At 39.4% G+C, this 9,304-nt stretch overlaps 1 long non-coding RNA gene across 1 annotated transcript; it reads left to right on the top strand.

Moving 5' to 3' along the window:
• Positions 1-906: 906 nt before the first annotated feature.
• On the top strand, positions 907-4,566 carry LOC142088060 (uncharacterized). The gene is made up of 3 exons (XR_012675707.1): positions 907-918; positions 2,855-2,926; positions 4,527-4,566. It is a non-coding gene; the product is annotated as an uncharacterized LOC142088060 (long non-coding RNA).
• Positions 4,567-9,304: the final 4,738 nt, after the last annotated feature.

The following is a 9,304-nucleotide window of genomic DNA, read 5'->3' on the forward strand; positions in this document are numbered from 1 at the left end:
AAAACATTGTTCACTCTCTCATTGTTCCCAAGATAAGGAACATTCCAAAGGACATTCTTGCAAATCAGTCTTTTTGTGTCTCTAGGAACAGCAATCACCGAGTAAATCTATATTTTTTTTATTGTAGGTAGAATCAATCTATTTTGTTATGGTGAAATCATGTTTACTCAGAAGGGAAACAGCTGAAGTAGCACTGTAACTGCCCATATGAGAAGAAGAATCCCTGAAGGAAAGGTCCGTATTACTGACTTTCCAATGCTGAAGGATTTTTACTGTGTAGTCCCTGTGTTGTGCCTGGCCTGTGGATAAATGCTGACCTTAGACGGTGTTTGATTTCTCCATTTTCACAGGCAAAGTAACTACTTAGTCAGGTGCAAACTCATTAAGAATATCTGTGTCGGACGGAACTTCCTTGGGTTTTTTGAGAAGTTAAGTTGCCATCATTTACCATAAGGATGAAAATAAAAAAAAAGGGAAGTAATTCATTCCAAGTTCCTGCTCAAAAATCACGCAGAAGTCCCTTAAATTGTATTTATCCCATAATATATAACAATTTGGGAAGACTAAGCCTGAGCAAAAATTCTTTCTGCTCACTTCTTGACATTTCATCAAAAAGACCTGCTCCTCCTAGAGTGCAAATACCTGACGGAAGGTCAGAGCATCCTCTATTTACCTGTGCACCTGCAAAGGAAAACTAAAATGTCTGAAGCCCCACCTTTTAAGAACCTTGTGAAACAATCTGGGAACTGAGCCAAAACCTACTCTCTCACTATATAAGACTCAGGAGCAAACAGGTATTTCCTCAGAGACAGGTTGTTCGGTAGTTTCTACCGGACTTCCAAAAAATGGGCACAGGTGGTGGGACGCGAATACCACTATGGATATCAATACTAGCACTTGCCTTCATACAGATCAAAGGTAGGAAGATTCACTTGCTTGGCATTTTTACTGTTTTAAAGAATTTATAACTTGTGTCAGAGTTTGAACGTTTTTTCCTTGGCTTTGTGAAGCTAATGAACCTGTTACCTTTATGCAAGATTTTCTTTTCTGTTACAAATACTTTCCTTCCTAAGAAGAGGAAATTAACTGCCTTGGAAATTCTTATTGTAGTCCATGCTCTCATCCTATTTTCTCCAGTCAAGGTCTGGAATAGTGCCACTGAATTCAGTGGAACTCACTCGGAACTCACATTTCTAACAAATTGCCTAAAGATTTGCATTTAGTTTTTGATGTCCACTTCAAGGTGATACAGCATTTCTAAATGCACAAACAAAAGGTGCAAAAGTGGCTTTAGGAAGGAACAAATCAGTGGAGTCTGTCTGCTTGCATTATTAAAGATTTTTTTTGTTTTATCAGCTGATGATACTGTTTTGAAAAAAGGAGGGATTTTGCCTGAAAAACATTGGACAACAGATTTTAAAAGTTCATCTATCCTTGCACATGAGGTTGCATAAAAGCTTAGAGCAGAGGGGTGGTTTTTGATGGGGTGAAAACAAATGGAGTTGCCTTAAGTATTCTAAGAGGGCACTTAATACTCACAGATGAGTGGAAATCTTTTTTACATATACTTCACCTGTTAATTTCCCTTAAAGATTGAGGTAACAACAACATTAGTTTTTAGTGCATTTTGATCTCAGACCTAGATCCTATTGTATTATTTTACTTTTTCCTACTTCCAGGTAATTCCACACTAACTTATGTTAAAAAGTGGTAGGGTCAAAGAACAGTCCATCAAAAGACTAGCTGTAGCATTACCGCACCGTGCAATGGAAACGGGAATCTGCGATGCATATGACATGAGGCAGAGGGTTGGAGCCATACAGTGCATAGAGAGAGAAGCAAAAAGCTCTCTGAGGCCAGGCAGTGGAGAAGAGGAGCCCAGAAGCACTGAATGGTTCATAGCTTAAGAATGGGCACAACGTGTCCTTCCAACACCAGCTGCAGACCCCCAGCTGGTGCAAAAAGGGACTTAGGGAGCTCCCCGCAGCTCTGATTTCGGCATTAGCCCCTCTAGCGGTGCTAGCCACCGACTGCCCTTGCTGTGGGATGCAGCAGAGGGTGAGCTGCCTTTTCGGTTTTCTCCAGCCAGCACAGCCTCCCCTGCAACCTGCCCTCTGATGAACGCTCGCTAAGCGGTGCATTAAAAGCCCCTCTGGCTCCTGCAGATTTTGTCTGTGTTCCTATTCTGATGCTGCAGTGGAATGGAATGAAAAATGGTTTCTTCCCTGGAAACAAAAAGTTTTGCTTTGGGGCACAATCAACAGTCACAACTGTATCTATTGGAAAGACCTATTTCTTTCTGTGCGGCTTGTGAGTTCATTTTCCTTCTGTTGCTTATTACAAAAAGTGCTTGAAACTGCAAAATACAGACTAACTTTGGCTTTCAGTAAGGATCAGTCCTCTAACTCTAAAATGAATTCTTCCTGTACAAAAGGGACCTATTTTTAAAGCCCTCTGGCTAGACAGAGGGCTTTACCGATGCTTAAAGCACACAGTGATCATAAAAACTAAGAAAATTAAGTCCTTTATCTGAAAAGCTTATAAGGGCATTCAGGGGTACTCTGACAATAACAGAATAAGCATCTGCTCAGATTATCACAGGCATGTTTTTGATGGCTTCCCTGCAGTAATTTATTAGGAAAAAAAAAAAAAAAGGTGAAGGAGTGGTATATGGCCATCATGGTTGCATGTAGCACAGGTCCTGATGCAAATCTGACCTCCTGTATATGAACATAGCTTTGCTGATTTTTGATATACTGACTGTTGCATGTTTAAACAGATATAATTGAGAAATAATGAGGGAACTCGAAAAATTAGACATTAACATTTTCCTCCTCCACTCTTCTTGATGCAGTTCAAGCCCAGGACGATGAACAACAAACAAAGTCAAACTATGTTTCTCCATCCATCCTGCAGCGACAAAAAAGTAAGTATTTTTATGCTGATCTATTTCTAAGATTTTGTCCCAAATTAAATTGATAAATAATAGATCACTAGAATCTTCTTATTCCTAGCTAGAACATACTTTCCCTTCCCCCACTCCCCCCCAGCCCCCCCCCCCAAAAAAGAGAGAGAAATCCTCTGTACAATATATCCAATTCCCAGTCAATCTCTGACTTCTTTAAACTGGAGAACTTCCTCTGAGATCTGGCCCAGTGGATCTGGTCTACAGATATGATACAGTTATCTAATCTTTAACTTCATGAAAGGTACATACCTTCTATCTAAAAGTGTATTTTCAGAAGAGGTGCGCGTATACATACGTATCTCCAAGGTACTTGATAGTAGGTAATAAAAGATACATTTTTTATGCTGTGTCAAGATGACTGCATCACTCACTGTGAGAATAAGAAAACTGTAACTACATTAAACATTAGAATAATTAAGCACTACAAGATCATGCATGACACATAAGTGTACAGAGCAAACACCGTAACTGTACAGAGCAAAATAAGGGTGGAAGGATACAATGCTGACTGGCATATTAGTGAAGACAGGCTGAAACAATTAATTATTAAGCCTGCCTTGCAATCTGCAATTTGTGAGGTGGCAATTAAAATAGTGATAAATCCAAACTGGAAGTGTACCATAAATTATTTAATAATAGTGAGTGCATTTAATTATTGGAACAGATTGTCAAGGAAGGTATAATGTGTGTTTTCCCTTAAAATCAAGACTAAATGAGATTGTCTTTCTAAAACACATATTTGTCTTAGTGATATTTTTTGTCTGAATGCAGAAGTCAATGGCTGATATAGTACGATCTACAGTTTGGAAGTCATCAAATTCTATGATTTTGATATTTTCAAAGGAGAAACTGCATAAATTCCTCAGACTCTCATGTTAAGAAAATCACATTGCAGGTTTTCCAAGTATTCTATCCCTTTCATTGCTGGATCCAAAGAAAAAACATTGGATTTGCAAATGGAAAATTTAGGGCTGGATCCTACCAATAGAAGTCTTTGCATGAAAAGCACATGATAAAAGTTTCACGGAATTTAAACTGCTTTTTAAAAAAATCTGCTTAGAGTTGGTTGTGCAAAAGTTCATGTCTCAGCACAAAGAAAGATATGAACTTCAGAAGAAAAGCAGCTCCCGCTTCTCATCCTCAGCTTCTAATATTCTTCAGTAATTTTCTGCTTCTAAGTGTACCGAGAGGCAAAGATTCAGACATAGACTTTAGCACTGCTTTTTCTGCATCGCTATTACAACACTGTGCTCTAAGGATCAGACTGCTGCTTTTGAATTCAGAACATCAGGGCCAGCATCAGATGGGAGGCTTGAACAAATAATGGAAGAAAGTACTACAACCAAAGAGCATGGTCTTTGGGATTTGGCTCTTAGTGAACTATATGGAAAGACAGAACACAAAGCACTGTGTAAAAACCACCAATAAAACCTTGTAGAAACTTCCCCTTAGAGTGTAACTAATAGTAGGAAATGTTAATCACTAAAGAGACTAGGCAGTCTCCATCTATTTTTGGGACTTCTAATAAGATTAAACTTGACCGTTTTTTCCCCCTTAGATTTTCCACCAGCTTCGAAATCCCAAGAAGTGACAATCATTCCGTCTTTTCAAAACGCACTGAAAGTAAAGGGTAAGTTAAACAAATGTCATGGCTCAGATATCTCTGTTCTTGTTGATCACACAGGTAGAGCATGGAGTTACTGAAGAGATTAATAAATTGTGTAAGATCCTCCAGCATCATAAAATAAAAAATGAACAAGAAAAGTAGTCAGTACCTCAGGATAATCTAAATGTGACCCAGTACCCAGTCTGCATTTTGTTAATATAATGCAGCTGTAAAAAAAAAAAAAAATTTTTTTTAAATTATATTTTTGTATATATAAAGATAATACTGGGATAAATAATGCACAATATTTCCAGTAAAGAGTGGGAAATGTTAATGTGTTCAAAGTACTGGTGAGACACCTTATCTAGGGTATAGGGTACAATTCTGACTAGCCGTGTTCAAGCAGGGTGAGTGTAAATCTGGAAGAGATGCGGAGAGAGACTGTGAGGATAATCAGGGAGATAGGAGAGCCTGCTTGTAAGGAAATGAAGACTGAAAAGAGATAAGTTATTTCTATAATGGGTGGGGGGAGGAGCAGGGAGGTGGAACACCTTCAAGGTGAAGTGTAATACTGGCACAAGAACAACGAGGCATACATGAGACAAGACCTTTTGGAAGATGGTGGCAAAAGTCTTCCAGCCATTCAAAGGGTGCGGCTATGAGTGGCCTTCCCTGGTAGGAGTACCAGCTAGTTTTAAACTAACTTTAAATTGGTTTTATGGTGAAACTTTAGAACTTCATACATTTAGGAAAGGATTTATAAAATATGGCTGTCAGCAGAACCAGAGCGTTGGACATAGTAACCTGGGAGGTCTCTTCCAATCTTAGGCCCTATATCCCTATGCAAAACAGATTAAACACAAAAGATAACCGAACTAAATAAGTAACAGATCAATTAACAAATAGCTTGACAAGAAGGAAAACAGAAGATGGACTTCTTGGACAGAGGCTAGTGAAAGAAATAAAAGGGGGAAAGCAACTAAAGGGAGGGTATCTACGGCAAATTACAGAAAATTCTTACTGCTTATTTTGAATCCACAGCTGGCAACCCCTCTCACAATGGCCGTGTGTGCAGCACATGGGGTAACTTCCACTTCAAGACCTTTGACGGGGACATCTTTTACTTCCCTGGGGTCTGCAATTACATCTTTGCATCCAACTGCAAATCTCCCTATGAGGACTTCAACATCCAGATTAGGCGTACAATGGTGGAAAATGCTACTGTGATCACTCACGTCATCATGAAGCTGGAAGGAGCAGTGATTGAACTGGCCCGCAGCTCTGTCCTGCTTGATGGCAAATCGTATGTTCATAACTTGAAACTGTCATCACTGCTCTTGCTCCCAGTGGGCTCTTTGAGCGAGCATCCCTTTCCCTCACCTGATCTCACATTGCTCCCAAGCAGCTGGAGGGCTCAGGTCCTTCCTGAAGCATCCACAAAAATAAAAGGGCCTGACAGTGAGCTAAGTGCCACTTCTGCAGGTTATTCCTGTGTCTATTTTGTTCAGATGAGCTATACCCCAGATGCTGCCCCACTGCTACAATTGTGTATGTATATCTACAATGAGTCTATAAGCTGGATTCAGTCAAAGTGTTAGGTTTTTACGTCCTTTAACTTTCTACTTTCCATTAATTTTACCAGAACAGGACCCTTGAGAGAAATTTTTGATGGCTTTTGTCCTTGCACTGAACAGTATGCAGTTAAACAGTGACTGCAGCTTCTACCTGCGCTCATTTAAAATGAGCTAGTCTGGAAACTTGCTATCTATGTAGCAATGGCAGCACTGACTTTGGCATAGGGTGTGAAACCTGTCCAAAAGGCTGGGTAAATATTTGGGCAGCTATCCAACAGTGACTTATGTATTATAGCAGCTATGTACAGTGAGCTAGTCTAAAGGTTATCTTGGGTACACCTGTGTGAATGGCACTCATGTCAGAGAAAGCCTAAAGAGTCTATCCTTTTATTATCAAGGGCTTTAAGGAGTAAATAGCAATATCCTGAAGCATACTGCCTGCAAAACAGAACCTCCCAGCACTTTTTTGAACAATACAACCAATGACACATTTTATCTAGCAAAACACCATTAACAGAGATAGCCAAAAGGAACAGCAGGGAAAGCAAGGCTGATCCATTTGCACAATGAGAAGCAATTACATAGGAAACAGCCAAAATGTTACAAACTTGTGTTGCCTGTATTTAGTTACTGCTCCAACTTATTTCCTCACCTATGTATGTTGAAGCTTCTCAAAGAGAATGAGAAAGGGAGATTTTCAAAGAGAATGAGAGAGGTGTGATGTTCAATGGATATTCTGTCCCTACGCCCACTGAACTACAGTGATCTTTCCCCAGGGTTCAGATGCCCTACAGCCATATGGGAATCTTGATAGAGAGAAGTAACAGCTATTTGAAAGTTTCTGCCAAGTTAGGACTGACCTTCCTTTGGAATGAAGAGGATGCCCTCCTGGTAAGAAAACATCCAAAACATGGCAGAAAACCTGTATTTTGAAAACAGACTGTTTACATCTTTGCAGTCTTAATCAGCCAGACAGGCATTAGTTACTTTTGGATTTCTGTCCATTTTTAGTGTATTATTCTCTCTTCCAGTCTTCTCCCAATCTCCCTTTTTTTTCCACCAAGCTCAGCTCAGGATCAGTAGACCCTCAATTATAACCTCCCCACCCCACAGTGCAGTACTCCTCAGATTCCAGACCTGGCAATGTGCTGATGTTCACAGCCCCAGGGCTAGAATAAGACCAAGTTTTTCTTGGTGGTCACTGACCTTCCCAATGGTGCCTACTTTGTTACCACACGACACAGTCTGCACAGCATACATATGTCAAAGTTTGAGTACATAAGCAGTATTGATGTAGGCTGTGTTCCTAACCATCAAGGTTGACATTACTATGAATCTAAGCTGTCTTTCCTCATTTCTTTTAGGTGGAACTAGATAAGAAATATGCCAATCAAACTTGCGGACTTTGTGGGGACTTCAATGGAATTCCAATTAGCAATGAATTTATTTCAGAGAGTAAGTAATAAAAGGCATTATTAAGTATTGCCACTTGGTCTGTCTTTCTTTTAGCAGTATACTCTAACATAGGTTGTGGGTCGTATTAACTGCAAAACTAGTGACACTTTTTAATGTATTTCTGTGATGTCACTTATGTACAGAGTCAGGGCTTTAAGATGTATTAGGCTGCTTCCATCACTGCTAGATCTTTTAAGACCTGTCACATGCAACTTTCTACTTGTTTTCAATAGTTAGGATCTAGTTCCTTGTATACCTTCTTCATTTCCTTTTGCCTTTCATATTGTAGTGCTATTATTTGGTAATCACTCTTCATGTCTTAATGGGTAGTGTCACAAAAGAATATCTCCATGCAAAAGCCAGTAAACCAGTAAACATTATTCTAATATTTGGACTGCTGTTTACAGAGACAAAACTGACTCCCATACAGTTTGGGAATAGGCAGAAGATGGATGGACCCACAGAAGAGTGTGCTGATCCTATTCCTTCTGCTGTTCCAATGAACTGCTCAGCTGAATTTGTAAGAACCTCTCTCTCAAAATCTGTTTTCTCAGTGTAAAATACATTCTCCCTGTCTTTGGAGAAAATTTGTTAGAATTGGAAAAAATAGAGCATGAATATGACTCAGCCGTAGGTCTGGAAAGAAAATTTTTCTAAATTTAGTTTTTTATTCTTTGCTAAAGTGAATGTTAAAAAGTTGCATTCCCCTTCCAAGAGAAGACTGGATATTTTCCCAACAGAGAAATTCACTGAGAATGTCTTAATACAAAGAAACTATATAATGCTTGGGAAGTCACCTGAGTTGAAAGTAACTCAAGATATGGGAAGATATGGGAGTTAATCAAAGGAGTTCCATCTGTACTTGCCCTGTTGTTATACTTCTCCCTAAACACCTGCTTATGGTTACTGTTGGACAGGTTTCTGGACCACATGGACCTTTGGTTTGTTCTGCTATATGCCTTAAATAATTAGTTTCTTATTTTCCAAACACTTGTTTTACCTTCTCTATTTTCCCTCCTAGGCTTCTATCTGTGAGACAGTATTAACCAGTAAAGCATTTACAAGTTGTAATGCACTTGTGAATGTTCAGGACTACATTGAAACTTGCATTCAAGACCTGTGCCACTGTGATAGCTCTATGGCTGACTTCTGCATATGCAACACCTTTGCTGAATACTCCCGGCAGTGCGCTCATGCAGGCGGACAGCCTCTAAACTGGAGAACCTCAGAACTGTGTCGTAAGTATCTCAGGAAGGGACTTTCACCTGTGCTTACTATCCATATCTAGTAAACTTCAAATATGTGATTTTTTTCCCTGAAGAAGACAGCCGTTTAAAGGTGCATGTAATTTTCATTAAATCAGTTTTAACCCGAGCATGCTCAAGACTTTGGGAATATGGAAGTTTAGAGGATTTTGCATTACTAAGGGTTTTCAATATATATCAGAATATAAAATGTTGCAGCCTCCACTTGGATAAGGATTATCCATTATATCTTGACAGAAAACATCCTAAATTGCAAAGACTGTTTTCTCAACATTTCAAAAGAAAAGTCAGCATTATAATATTCTTTCTACTTTCAGCCAAATTATGTCCTTTCAACATGCAATACCAGGAGTGTGGCTCCCCCTGCTCTGACACATGCAGCAACCCGGAACGATCTGCACTTTGTGAAGATCATTGTACAGATGGCTGCGTCTGT

Source organism: Calonectris borealis, chromosome 14 (genome assembly GCF_964195595.1).
Source record: "Calonectris borealis chromosome 14, bCalBor7.hap1.2, whole genome shotgun sequence".
Taxonomy (NCBI): domain Eukaryota; kingdom Metazoa; phylum Chordata; class Aves; order Procellariiformes; family Procellariidae; genus Calonectris; species Calonectris borealis.